This window comes from Staurois parvus, unplaced genomic scaffold, assembly GCF_062004578.1.
Source record: "Staurois parvus isolate SC_StPar_1 unplaced genomic scaffold, SC_StPar_1.0 ptg000276l, whole genome shotgun sequence".
Taxonomy (NCBI): Eukaryota; Metazoa; Chordata; class Amphibia; order Anura; family Ranidae; genus Staurois; species Staurois parvus.
In genome coordinates, this window is record NW_028318072.1 from 2530105 (window position 1) to 2542161 (window position 12057).

General features: G+C 46.8%; 14 non-coding genes across 14 annotated transcripts; all 14 read left to right on the plus strand.

The window, feature by feature from the left end:
* The first annotated feature begins 136 nt into the window (after positions 1–136).
* Positions 137–209, plus strand: TRNAR-CCU (transfer RNA arginine (anticodon CCU)). Its single transcript has one exon. It is a non-coding gene; the product is annotated as a tRNA-Arg (tRNA).
* Positions 210–1358: 1149 nt separating this feature from the next.
* Positions 1359–1451, plus strand: TRNAI-UAU (transfer RNA isoleucine (anticodon UAU)). The gene is given in 2 exon segments: positions 1359–1396; positions 1416–1451. It is a non-coding gene; the product is annotated as a tRNA-Ile (tRNA).
* A 415-nt stretch (positions 1452–1866) lies between these two features.
* TRNAR-CCU (transfer RNA arginine (anticodon CCU)) lies at positions 1867–1939 on the plus strand. The gene has a single exon. It is a non-coding gene; the product is annotated as a tRNA-Arg (tRNA).
* A 1149-nt stretch (positions 1940–3088) lies between these two features.
* TRNAI-UAU (transfer RNA isoleucine (anticodon UAU)) lies at positions 3089–3181 on the plus strand. The gene is given in 2 exon segments: positions 3089–3126; positions 3146–3181. It is a non-coding gene; the product is annotated as a tRNA-Ile (tRNA).
* A 415-nt stretch (positions 3182–3596) lies between these two features.
* On the plus strand, positions 3597–3669 carry TRNAR-CCU (transfer RNA arginine (anticodon CCU)). Its single transcript has one exon. It is a non-coding gene; the product is annotated as a tRNA-Arg (tRNA).
* Positions 3670–4818: 1149 nt separating this feature from the next.
* TRNAI-UAU (transfer RNA isoleucine (anticodon UAU)) lies at positions 4819–4911 on the plus strand. Its single transcript is given in 2 exon segments — positions 4819–4856; positions 4876–4911. It is a non-coding gene; the product is annotated as a tRNA-Ile (tRNA).
* Positions 4912–5326: 415 nt separating this feature from the next.
* Positions 5327–5399, plus strand: TRNAR-CCU (transfer RNA arginine (anticodon CCU)). Its single transcript has one exon. It is a non-coding gene; the product is annotated as a tRNA-Arg (tRNA).
* Positions 5400–6547: 1148 nt separating this feature from the next.
* TRNAI-UAU (transfer RNA isoleucine (anticodon UAU)) lies at positions 6548–6640 on the plus strand. The gene is given in 2 exon segments: positions 6548–6585; positions 6605–6640. It is a non-coding gene; the product is annotated as a tRNA-Ile (tRNA).
* A 415-nt stretch (positions 6641–7055) lies between these two features.
* On the plus strand, positions 7056–7128 carry TRNAR-CCU (transfer RNA arginine (anticodon CCU)). The gene has a single exon. It is a non-coding gene; the product is annotated as a tRNA-Arg (tRNA).
* A 1149-nt stretch (positions 7129–8277) lies between these two features.
* On the plus strand, positions 8278–8370 carry TRNAI-UAU (transfer RNA isoleucine (anticodon UAU)). The gene is given in 2 exon segments: positions 8278–8315; positions 8335–8370. It is a non-coding gene; the product is annotated as a tRNA-Ile (tRNA).
* Positions 8371–8785: 415 nt separating this feature from the next.
* TRNAR-CCU (transfer RNA arginine (anticodon CCU)) lies at positions 8786–8858 on the plus strand. Its single transcript has one exon. It is a non-coding gene; the product is annotated as a tRNA-Arg (tRNA).
* Positions 8859–10007: 1149 nt separating this feature from the next.
* Positions 10008–10100, plus strand: TRNAI-UAU (transfer RNA isoleucine (anticodon UAU)). Its single transcript is given in 2 exon segments — positions 10008–10045; positions 10065–10100. It is a non-coding gene; the product is annotated as a tRNA-Ile (tRNA).
* Positions 10101–10515: 415 nt separating this feature from the next.
* TRNAR-CCU (transfer RNA arginine (anticodon CCU)) lies at positions 10516–10588 on the plus strand. The gene has a single exon. It is a non-coding gene; the product is annotated as a tRNA-Arg (tRNA).
* Positions 10589–11737: 1149 nt separating this feature from the next.
* Positions 11738–11830, plus strand: TRNAI-UAU (transfer RNA isoleucine (anticodon UAU)). Its single transcript is given in 2 exon segments — positions 11738–11775; positions 11795–11830. It is a non-coding gene; the product is annotated as a tRNA-Ile (tRNA).
* Positions 11831–12057: the final 227 nt, after the last annotated feature.

The following is a 12057-nucleotide window of genomic DNA, read 5'->3' on the forward strand; positions in this document are numbered from 1 at the left end:
CAATCTGCTTGGAATTCTGTAGGACGTTTGCAAGGGAAAATCAAAACAGAGACCTTGCCACCCTTACCTTGGCAAGAAGAAGAACGGATGACCTCTACAGGAGAAAAGAAGAAGCTTTGACAGGGTCTTGAGGCAAGCCCCAGTGGCCTAATGGATAAGGCACTGGCCTCCTAAGCCAGGGATTGTGGGTTCGAGTCCCATCTGGGGTGTCCGGATATCTTGCTTGTTCCTTTAAGCCAGGACTCCTTCCAGGCAGCTTCAAACATCAGCCAAGAATGAAATATAAAAACCATCACCGAGGGCAGCTACCTTTCTCTGCTTCACGTGTCAGTCCCTGAAGTCCTCTCTCCTGATGCCTTAATCTAAATGTGTGTGCCAATCACTATGTCGCAGAAGTACAGTGTGCCTCAGATGACTTGGCTTAGTTGACCAGCATGCTCTGGAAAAGATACAAATACTAATCTCCAGCAGCGCTTCGGACAAAAAAAGTGTCCAACTCCACAGAAAGGAAAAGCAGCTTTTCTTAGGAAGGACTTTTGCCATCCGTCCGGCATTCTCCTGACATCCCGCGGTGGCATGCAAATCTCCACTGGGAAATGGCCATCCTCAAGGGAAATGGCCATCTTGACAGGCATCCTAGGTAAGCTTAAACAGCGGGAAGGCATTTCCGACCTTTTTGTGTCAGTCCCAGAAGTGTTTTTCTTGATGTATCAAGCTATATGAATAGCAGTCAGAATCGCACCTTAGCGCTGTGCCTCCTTTGCCTCAAATGACATGGTGTTGTTGCGTTTCCTGAGATTCACAAAAATAGTTGCTGCTCTGGAACGTGTTCAGATGTCTGCTTGCCGCAAGAGGGCAGAAATCGAACCTCATGTGGATCGCCAGCTTTTCTGCCAAACAGAGCATCAAAATTCTCAACCCAGTCGCTGGAGAGTGGCTTTTCAGATCTATAAAGAACTCTTGCGCTTTAGCTGGGTTTACCCACAAACTGACTTTGGCATGCTGCATTCTAGAGGGACTTGGCATAACCTGACACTTCTTGGTTTACAGTGGCTCTTTCAGTAACTTTTCAAATGTGCATGAATACATGGCTGACACGTCACGATAGCATTTTCAATTTCATTTTTTCCTCTTCTCAAAACAGCTCTCCCTTTTATCTTTAAAAGCTGTCCTTGAGCTCCAGTCAAGTGACTTTGGCAGTGTTTTTTCTAGCAGTACCTCTTACCTACCATTTCTTGCTAGGAAAGAAGGACCATTCCCTTCTTTCTGAGGCGAGCAGGAGTTTAGGTGCAGGATTACTTGGAGGCCTACGATAAACTGAGGCGAGATGGATGAGGAATCTGCCCACTAGAGACAGCGCTCCAGTGGCGCAATCGGTCAGCGCGCGGTACTTATATGGCAGTATCTGTTGAGCAATGCCGAGGTTGTGAGTTCGAGCCTCACCTGGAGCATGCTTTTCCTTCCTTTTTGCCTTTTTTAATGGAATATTTAATCAGCTGTTACACCCTGCGGCCTGAGAACTTTACCGCAAGGCTGTAAGCGGTCAAAGAAAGTGAAGGGTGTTTTCGCCAGTGGTGCTTGAATGAGCTGTCTTTCACTTACACTGAGCGCATTCTCTAAATTGTGGAACAAAAGTGATAACCAGAATGTGCTACTTGTTGAAAAGAGGTGTGGGGAGCTACGACACTGCTTTTCAGTTTGAGCAAACCCATTCTTCTGACTCCGTAGCTCAATCTGCTTGGAATTCTGTAGGACGTTTGCAAGGGAAAATCAAAACAGAGACCTTGCCACCCTTACCTTGGCAAGAAGAAGAACGGATGACCTCTACAGGAGAAAAGAAGAAGCTTTGACAGGGTCTTGAGGCAAGCCCCAGTGGCCTAATGGATAAGGCACTGGCCTCCTAAGCCAGGGATTGTGGGTTCGAGTCCCATCTGGGGTGTCCGGATATCTTGCTTGTTCCTTTAAGCCAGGACTCCTTCCAGGCAGCTTCAAACATCAGCCAAGAATGAAATATAAAAACCATCACCGAGGGCAGCTACCTTTCTCTGCTTCACGTGTCAGTCCCTGAAGTCCTCTCTCCTGATGCCTTAATCTAAATGTGTGTGCCAATCACTATGTCGCAGAAGTACAGTGTGCCTCAGATGACTTGGCTTAGTTGACCAGCATGCTCTGGAAAAGATACAAATACTAATCTCCAGCAGCGCTTCGGACAAAAAAAGTGTCCAACTCCACAGAAAGGAAAAGCAGCTTTTCTTAGGAAGGACTTTTGCCATCCGTCCGGCATTCTCCTGACATCCCGCGGTGGCATGCAAATCTCCACTGGGAAATGGCCATCCTCAAGGGAAATGGCCATCTTGACAGGCATCCTAGGTAAGCTTAAACAGCGGGAAGGCATTTCCGACCTTTTTGTGTCAGTCCCAGAAGTGTTTTTCTTGATGTATCAAGCTATATGAATAGCAGTCAGAATCGCACCTTAGCGCTGTGCCTCCTTTGCCTCAAATGACATGGTGTTGTTGCGTTTCCTGAGATTCACAAAAATAGTTGCTGCTCTGGAACGTGTTCAGATGTCTGCTTGCCGCAAGAGGGCAGAAATCGAACCTCATGTGGATCGCCAGCTTTTCTGCCAAACAGAGCATCAAAATTCTCAACCCAGTCGCTGGAGAGTGGCTTTTCAGATCTATAAAGAACTCTTGCGCTTTAGCTGGGTTTACCCACAAACTGACTTTGGCATGCTGCATTCTAGAGGGACTTGGCATAACCTGACACTTCTTGGTTTACAGTGGCTCTTTCAGTAACTTTTCAAATGTGCATGAATACATGGCTGACACGTCACGATAGCATTTTCAATTTCATTTTTTCCTCTTCTCAAAACAGCTCTCCCTTTTATCTTTAAAAGCTGTCCTTGAGCTCCAGTCAAGTGACTTTGGCAGTGTTTTTTCTAGCAGTACCTCTTACCTACCATTTCTTGCTAGGAAAGAAGGACCATTCCCTTCTTTCTGAGGCGAGCAGGAGTTTAGGTGCAGGATTACTTGGAGGCCTACGATAAACTGAGGCGAGATGGATGAGGAATCTGCCCGCTAGAGACAGCGCTCCAGTGGCGCAATCGGTCAGCGCGCGGTACTTATATGGCAATATCTGTTGAGCAATGCCGAGGTTGTGAGTTCGAGCCTCACCTGGAGCATGCTTTTCCTTCCTTTTTGCCTTTTTTAATGGAATATTTAATCAGCTGTTACACCCTGCGGCCTGAGAACTTTACCGCAAGGCTGTAAGCGGTCAAAGAAAGTGAAGGGTGTTTTCTCCAGTGGTGCTTGAATGAGCTGTCTTTCACTTACACTGAGCGCATTCTCTAAATTGTGGAACAAAAGTGATAACCAGAATGTGCTACTTGTTGAAAAGAGGTGTGGGGAGCTACGACACTGCTTTTCAGTTTGAGCAAACCCATTCTTCTGACTCCGTAGCTCAATCTGCTTGGAATTCTGTAGGACGTTTGCAAGGGAAAATCAAAACAGAGACCTTGCCACCCTTACCTTGGCAAGAAGAAGAACGGATGACCTCTACAGGAGAAAAGAAGAAGCTTTGGCAGGGTCTTGAGGCAAGCCCCAGTGGCCTAATGGATAAGGCACTGGCCTCCTAAGCCAGGGATTGTGGGTTCGAGTCCCATCTGGGGTGTCCGGATATCTTGCTTGTTCCTTTAAGCCAGGACTCCTTCCAGGCAGCTTCAAACATCAGCCAAGAATGAAATATAAAAACCATCACCGAGGGCAGCTACCTTTCTCTGCTTCACGTGTCAGTCCCTGAAGTCCTCTCTCCTGATGCCTTAATCTAAATGTGTGTGCCAATCACTATGTCGCAGAAGTACAGTGTGCCTCAGATGACTTGGCTTAGTTGACCAGCATGCTCTGGAAAAGATACAAATACTAATCTCCAGCAGCGCTTCGGACAAAAAAAGTGTCCAACTCCACAGAAAGGAAAAGCAGCTTTTCTTAGGAAGGACTTTTGCCATCCGTCCGGCATTCTCCTGACATCCCGCGGTGGCATGCAAATCTCCACTGGGAAATGGCCATCCTCAAGGGAAATGGCCATCTTGACAGGCATCCTAGGTAAGCTTAAACAGCGGGAAGGCATTTCCGACCTTTTTGTGTCAGTCCCAGAAGTGTTTTTCTTGATGTATCAAGCTATATGAATAGCAGTCAGAATCGCACCTTAGCGCTGTGCCTCCTTTGCCTCAAATGACATGGTGTTGTTGCGTTTCCTGAGATTCACAAAAATAGTTGCTGCTCTGGAACGTGTTCAGATGTCTGCTTGCCGCAAGAGGGCAGAAATCGAACCTCATGTGGATCGCCAGCTTTTCTGCCAAACAGAGCATCAAAATTCTCAACCCAGTCGCTGGAGAGTGGCTTTTCAGATCTATAAAGAACTCTTGCGCTTTAGCTGGGTTTACCCACAAACTGACTTTGGCATGCTGCATTCTAGAGGGACTTGGCATAACCTGACACTTCTTGGTTTACAGTGGCTCTTTCAGTAACTTTTCAAATGTGCATGAATACATGGCTGACACGTCACGATAGCATTTTCAATTTCATTTTTTCCTCTTCTCAAAACAGCTCTCCCTTTTATCTTTAAAAGCTGTCCTTGAGCTCCAGTCAAGTGACTTTGGCAGTGTTTTTTCTAGCAGTACCTCTTACCTACCATTTCTTGCTAGGAAAGAAGGACCATTCCCTTCTTTCTGAGGCGAGCAGGAGTTTAGGTGCAGGATTACTTGGAGGCCTACGATAAACTGAGGCGAGATGGATGAGGAATCTGCCCGCTAAAGACAGCGCTCCAGTGGCGCAATCGGTCAGCGCGCGGTACTTATATGGCAGTATCTGTTGAGCAATGCCGAGGTTGTGAGTTCGAGCCTCACCTGGAGCATGCTTTTCCTTCCTTTTTGCCTTTTTTAATGGAATATTTAATCAGCTGTTACACCCTGCGGCCTGAGAACTTTACCGCAAGGCTGTAAGCGGTCAAAGAAAGTGAAGGGTGTTTTCGCCAGTGGTGCTTGAATGAGCTGTCTTTCACTTACACTGAGCGCATGCTCTAAATTGTGGAACAAAAGTGATAACCAGAATGTGCTACTTGTTGAAAAGAGGTGTGGGGAGCTACGACACTGCTTTTCAGTTTGAGCAAACCCATTCTTCTGACTCCGTAGCTCAATCTGCTTGGAATTCTGTAGGACGTTTGCAAGGGAAAATCAAAACAGAGACCTTGCCACCCTTACCTTGGCAAGAAGAAGAACGGATGACCTCTACAGGAGAAAAGAAGAAGCTTTGGCAGGGTCTTGAGGCAAGCCCCAGTGGCCTAATGGATAAGGCACTGGCCTCCTAAGCCAGGGATTGTGGGTTCGAGTCCCATCTGGGGTGTCGGATATCTTGCTTGTTCCTTTAAGCCAGGACTCCTTCCAGGCAGCTTCAAACATCAGCCAAGAATGAAATATAAAAACCATCACCGAGGGCAGCTACCTTTCTCTGCTTCACGTGTCAGTCCCTGAAGTCCTCTCTCCTGATGCCTTAATCTAAATGTGTGTGCCAATCACTATGTCGCAGAAGTACAGTGTGCCTCAGATGACTTGGCTTAGTTGACCAGCATGCTCTGGAAAAGATACAAATACTAATCTCCAGCAGCGCTTCGGACAAAAAAAGTGTCCAACTCCACAGAAAGGAAAAGCAGCTTTTCTTAGGAAGGACTTTTGCCATCCGTCCGGCATTCTCCTGACATCCCGCGGTGGCATGCAAATCTCCACTGGGAAATGGCCATCCTCAAGGGAAATGGCCATCTTGACAGGCATCCTAGGTAAGCTTAAACAGCGGGAAGGCATTTCCGACCTTTTTGTGTCAGTCCCAGAAGTGTTTTTCTTGATGTATCAAGCTATATGAATAGCAGTCAGAATCGCACCTTAGCGCTGTGCCTCCTTTGCCTCAAATGACATGGTGTTGTTGCGTTTCCTGAGATTCACAAAAATAGTTGCTGCTCTGGAACGTGTTCAGATGTCTGCTTGCCGCAAGAGGGCAGAAATCGAACCTCATGTGGATCGCCAGCTTTTCTGCCAAACAGAGCATCAAAATTCTCAACCCAGTCGCTGGAGAGTGGCTTTTCAGATCTATAAAGAACTCTTGCGCTTTAGCTGGGTTTACCCACAAACTGACTTTGGCATGCTGCATTCTAGAGGGACTTGGCATAACCTGACACTTCTTGGTTTACAGTGGCTCTTTCAGTAACTTTTCAAATGTGCATGAATACATGGCTGACACGTCACGATAGCATTTTCAATTTCATTTTTTCCTCTTCTCAAAACAGCTCTCCCTTTTATCTTTAAAAGCTGTCCTTGAGCTCCAGTCAAGTGACTTTGGCAGTGTTTTTTCTAGCAGTACCTCTTACCTACCATTTCTTGCTAGGAAAGAAGGACCATTCCCTTCTTTCTGAGGCGAGCAGGAGTTTAGGTGCAGGATTACTTGGAGGCCTACGATAAACTGAGGCGAGATGGATGAGGAATCTGCCCGCTAGAGACAGCGCTCCAGTGGCGCAATCGGTCAGCGCGCGGTACTTATATGGCAGTATCTGTTGAGCAATGCCGAGGTTGTGAGTTCGAGCCTCACCTGGAGCATGCTTTTCCTTCCTTTTTGCCTTTTTTAATGGAATATTTAATCAGCTGTTACACCCTGCGGCCTGAGAACTTTACTGCAAGGCTGTAAGCGGTCAAAGAAAGTGAAGGGTGTTTTCTCCAGTGGTGCTTGAATGAGCTGTCTTTCACTTACACTGAGCGCATTCTCTAAATTGTGGAACAAAAGTGATAACCAGAATGTGCTACTTGTTGAAAAGAGGTGTGGGGAGCTACGACACTGCTTTTCAGTTTGAGCAAACCCATTCTTCTGACTCCGTAGCTCAATCTGCTTGGAATTCTGTAGGACGTTTGCAAGGGAAAATCAAAACAGAGACCTTGCCACCCTTACCTTGGCAAGAAGAAGAACGGATGACCTCTACAGGAGAAAAGAAGAAGCTTTGGCAGGGTCTTGAGGCAAGCCCCAGTGGCCTAATGGATAAGGCACTGGCCTCCTAAGCCAGGGATTGTGGGTTCGAGTCCCATCTGGGGTGTCCGGATATCTTGCTTGTTCCTTTAAGCCAGGACTCCTTCCAGGCAGCTTCAAACATCAGCCAAGAATGAAATATAAAAACCATCACCGAGGGCAGCTACCTTTCTCTGCTTCACGTGTCAGTCCCTGAAGTCCTCTCTCCTGATGCCTTAATCTAAATGTGTGTGCCAATCACTATGTCGCAGAAGTACAGTGTGCCTCAGATGACTTGGCTTAGTTGACCAGCATGCTCTGGAAAAGATACAAATACTAATCTCCAGCAGCGCTTCGGACAAAAAAAGTGTCCAACTCCACAGAAAGGAAAAGCAGCTTTTCTTAGGAAGGACTTTTGCCATCCGTCCGGCATTCTCCTGACATCCCGCGGTGGCATGCAAATCTCCACTGGGAAATGGCCATCCTCAAGGGAAATGGCCATCTTGACAGGCATCCTAGGTAAGCTTAAACAGCGGGAAGGCATTTCCGACCTTTTTGTGTCAGTCCCAGAAGTGTTTTTCTTGATGTATCAAGCTATATGAATAGCAGTCAGAATCGCACCTTAGCGCTGTGCCTCCTTTGCCTCAAATGACATGGTGTTGTTGCGTTTCCTGAGATTCACAAAAATAGTTGCTGCTCTGGAACGTGTTCAGATGTCTGCTTGCCGCAAGAGGGCAGAAATCGAACCTCATGTGGATCGCCAGCTTTTCTGCCAAACAGAGCATCAAAATTCTCAACCCAGTCGCTGGAGAGTGGCTTTTCAGATCTATAAAGAACTCTTGCGCTTTAGCTGGGTTTACCCACAAACTGACTTTGGCATGCTGCATTCTAGAGGGACTTGGCATAACCTGACACTTCTTGGTTTACAGTGGCTCTTTCAGTAACTTTTCAAATGTGCATGAATACATGGCTGACACGTCACGATAGCATTTTCAATTTCATTTTTTCCTCTTCTCAAAACAGCTCTCCCTTTTATCTTTAAAAGCTGTCCTTGAGCTCCAGTCAAGTGACTTTGGCAGTGTTTTTTCTAGCAGTACCTCTTACCTACCATTTCTTGCTAGGAAAGAAGGACCATTCCCTTCTTTCTGAGGCGAGCAGGAGTTTAGGTGCAGGATTACTTGGAGGCCTACGATAAACTGAGGCGAGATGGATGAGGAATCTGCCCACTAGAGACAGCGCTCCAGTGGCGCAATCGGTCAGCGCGCGGTACTTATATGGCAGTATCTGTTGAGCAATGCCGAGGTTGTGAGTTCGAGCCTCACCTGGAGCATGCTTTTCCTTCCTTTTTGCCTTTTTTAATGGAATATTTAATCAGCTGTTACACCCTGCGGCCTGAGAACTTTACTGCAAGGCTGTAAGCGGTCAAAGAAAGTGAAGGGTGTTTTCGCCAGTGGTGCTTGAATGAGCTGTCTTTCACTTACACTGAGCGCATTCTCTAAATTGTGGAACAAAAGTGATAACCAGAATGTGCTACTTGTTGAAAAGAGGTGTGGGGAGCTACGACACTGCTTTTTAGTTTGAGCAAACCCATTCTTCTGACTCCGTAGCTCAATCTGCTTGGAATTCTGTAGGACGTTTGCAAGGGAAAATCAAAACAGAGACCTTGCCACCCTTACCTTGGCAAGAAGAAGAACGGATGACCTCTACAGGAGAAAAGAAGAAGCTTTGACAGGGTCTTGAGGCAAGCCCCAGTGGCCTAATGGATAAGGCACTGGCCTCCTAAGCCAGGGATTGTGGGTTCGAGTCCCATCTGGGGTGTCCGGATATCTTGCTTGTTCCTTTAAGCCAGGACTCCTTCCAGGCAGCTTCAAACATCAGCCAAGAATGAAATATAAAAACCATCACCGAGGGCAGCTACCTTTCTCTGCTTCACGTGTCAGTCCCTGAAGTCCTCTCTCCTGATGCCTTAATCTAAATGTGTGTGCCAATCACTATGTCGCAGAAGTACAGTGTGCCTCAGATGACTTGGCTTAGTTGACCAGCATGCTCTGGAAAAGATACAAATACTAATCTCCAGCAGCGCTTCGGACAAAAAAAGTGTCCAACTCCACAGAAAGGAAAAGCAGCTTTTCTTAGGAAGGACTTTTGCCATCCGTCCGGCATTCTCCTGACATCCCGCGGTGGCATGCAAATCTCCACTGGGAAATGGCCATCCTCAAGGGAAATGGCCATCTTGACAGGCATCCTAGGTAAGCTTAAACAGCGGGAAGGCATTTCCGACCTTTTTGTGTCAGTCCCAGAAGTGTTTTTCTTGATGTATCAAGCTATATGAATAGCAGTCAGAATCGCACCTTAGCGCTGTGCCTCCTTTGCCTCAAATGACATGGTGTTGTTGCGTTTCCTGAGATTCACAAAAATAGTTGCTGCTCTGGAACGTGTTCAGATGTCTGCTTGCCGCAAGAGGGCAGAAATCGAACCTCATGTGGATCGCCAGCTTTTCTGCCAAACAGAGCATCAAAATTCTCAACCCAGTCGCTGGAGAGTGGCTTTTCAGATCTATAAAGAACTCTTGCGCTTTAGCTGGGTTTACCCACAAACTGACTTTGGCATGCTGCATTCTAGAGGGACTTGGCATAACCTGACACTTCTTGGTTTACAGTGGCTCTTTCAGTAACTTTTCAAATGTGCATGAATACATGGCTGACACGTCACGATAGCATTTTCAATTTCATTTTTTCCTCTTCTCAAAACAGCTCTCCCTTTTATCTTTAAAAGCTGTCCTTGAGCTCCAGTCAAGTGACTTTGGCAGTGTTTTTTCTAGCAGTACCTCTTACCTACCATTTCTTGCTAGGAAAGAAGGACCATTCCCTTCTTTCTGAGGCGAGCAGGAGTTTAGGTGCAGGATTACTTGGAGGCCTACGATAAACTGAGGCGAGATGGATGAGGAATCTGCCCGCTAAAGACAGCGCTCCAGTGGCGCAATCGGTCAGCGCGCGGTACTTATATGGCAGTATCTGTTGAGCAATGCCGAGGTTGTGAGTTCGAGCCTCACCTGGAGCATGCTTTTCTTTCCTTTTTGCCTTTTTTAATGGAATATTTAATCAGCTGTTACACCCTGCGGCCTGAGAACTTTACCGCAAGGCTGTAAGCGGTCAAAGAAAGTGAAGGGTGTTTTCGCCAGTGGTGCTTGAATGAGCTGTCTTTCACTTACACTGAGCGCATGCTCTAAATTGTGGAACAAAAGTGATAACCAGAATGTGCTACTTCTTGAAAAGAGGTGTGGGGAGCTACGACACTGCTTTTCAGTTTGAGCAAACCCATTCTTCTGACTCCGTAGCTCAATCTGCTTGGAATTCTGTAGGACGTTTGCAAGGGAAAATCAAAACAGAGACCTTGCCACCCTTACCTTGGCAAGAAGAAGAACGGATGACCTCTACAGGAGAAAAGAAGAAGCTTTGGCAGCGTCTTGAGGCAAGCCCCAGTGGCCTAATGGATAAGGCACTGGCCTCCTAAGCAAGGGATTGTGGGTTCGAGTCCCATCTGGGGTGTCCGGATATCTTGCTTGTTCCTTTAAGCCAGGACTCCTTCCAGGCAGCTTCAAACATCAGCCAAGAATGAAATATAAAAACCATCACCGAGGGCAGCTACCTTTCTCTGCTTCACGTGTCAGTCCCTGAAGTCCTCTCTCCTGATGCCTTAATCTAAATGTGTGTGCCAATCACTATGTCGCAGAAGTACAGTGTGCCTCAGATGACTTGGCTTAGTTGACCAGCATGCTCTGGAAAAGATACAAATACTAATCTCCAGCAGCGCTTCGGACAAAAAAAGTGTCCAACTCCACAGAAAGGAAAAGCAGCTTTTCTTAGGAAGGACTTTTGCCATCCGTCCGGCATTCTCCTGACATCCCGCGGTGGCATGCAAATCTCCACTGGGAAATGGCCATCCTCAAGGGAAATGGCCATCTTGACAGGCATCCTAGGTAAGCTTAAACAGCGGGAAGGCATTTCCGACCTTTTTGTGTCAGTCCCAGAAGTGTTTTTCTTGATGTATCAAGCTATATGAATAGCAGTCAGAATCGCACCTTAGCGCTGTGCCTCCTTTGCCTCAAATGACATGGTGTTGTTGCGTTTCCTGAGATTCACAAAAATAGTTGCTGCTCTGGAACGTGTTCAGATGTCTGCTTGCCGCAAGAGGGCAGAAATCGAACCTCATGTGGATCGCCAGCTTTTCTGCCAAACAGAGCATCAAAATTCTCAACCCAGTCGCTGGAGAGTGGCTTTTCAGATCTATAAAGAACTCTTGCGCTTTAGCTGGGTTTACCCACAAACTGACTTTGGCATGCTGCATTCTAGAGGGACTTGGCATAACCTGACACTTCTTGGTTTACAGTGGCTCTTTCAGTAACTTTTCAAATGTGCATGAATACATGGCTGACACGTCACGATAGCATTTTCAATTTCATTTTTTCCTCTTCTCAAAACAGCTCTCCCTTTTATCTTTAAAAGCTGTCCTTGAGCTCCAGTCAAGTGACTTTGGCAGTGTTTTTTCTAGCAGTACCTCTTACCTACCATTTCTTGCTAGGAAAGAAGGACCATTCCCTTCTTTCTGAGGCGAGCAGGAGTTTAGGTGCAGGATTACTTGGAGGCCTACGATAAACTGAGGCGAGATGGATGAGGAATCTGCCCGCTAAAGACAGAGCTCCAGTGGCGCAATCGGTCAGCGCGCGGTACTTATATGGCAGTATCTGTTGAGCAATGCCGAGGTTGTGAGTTCGAGCCTCACCTGGAGCATGCTTTTCCTTCCTTTTTGCCTTTTTTAATGGAATATTTAATCAGCTGTTACACCCTGCGGCCTGAGAACTTTACCGCAAGGCTGTAAGCGGTCAAAGAAAGTGAAGGGTGTTTTCGCCAGTGGTGCTTGAATGAGCTGTCTTTCACTTACACTGAGCGCATGCTCTAAATTGTGGAACAAAAGTGATAACCAGAATGTGCTACTTGTTGAAAAGAGGTGTGGGGAG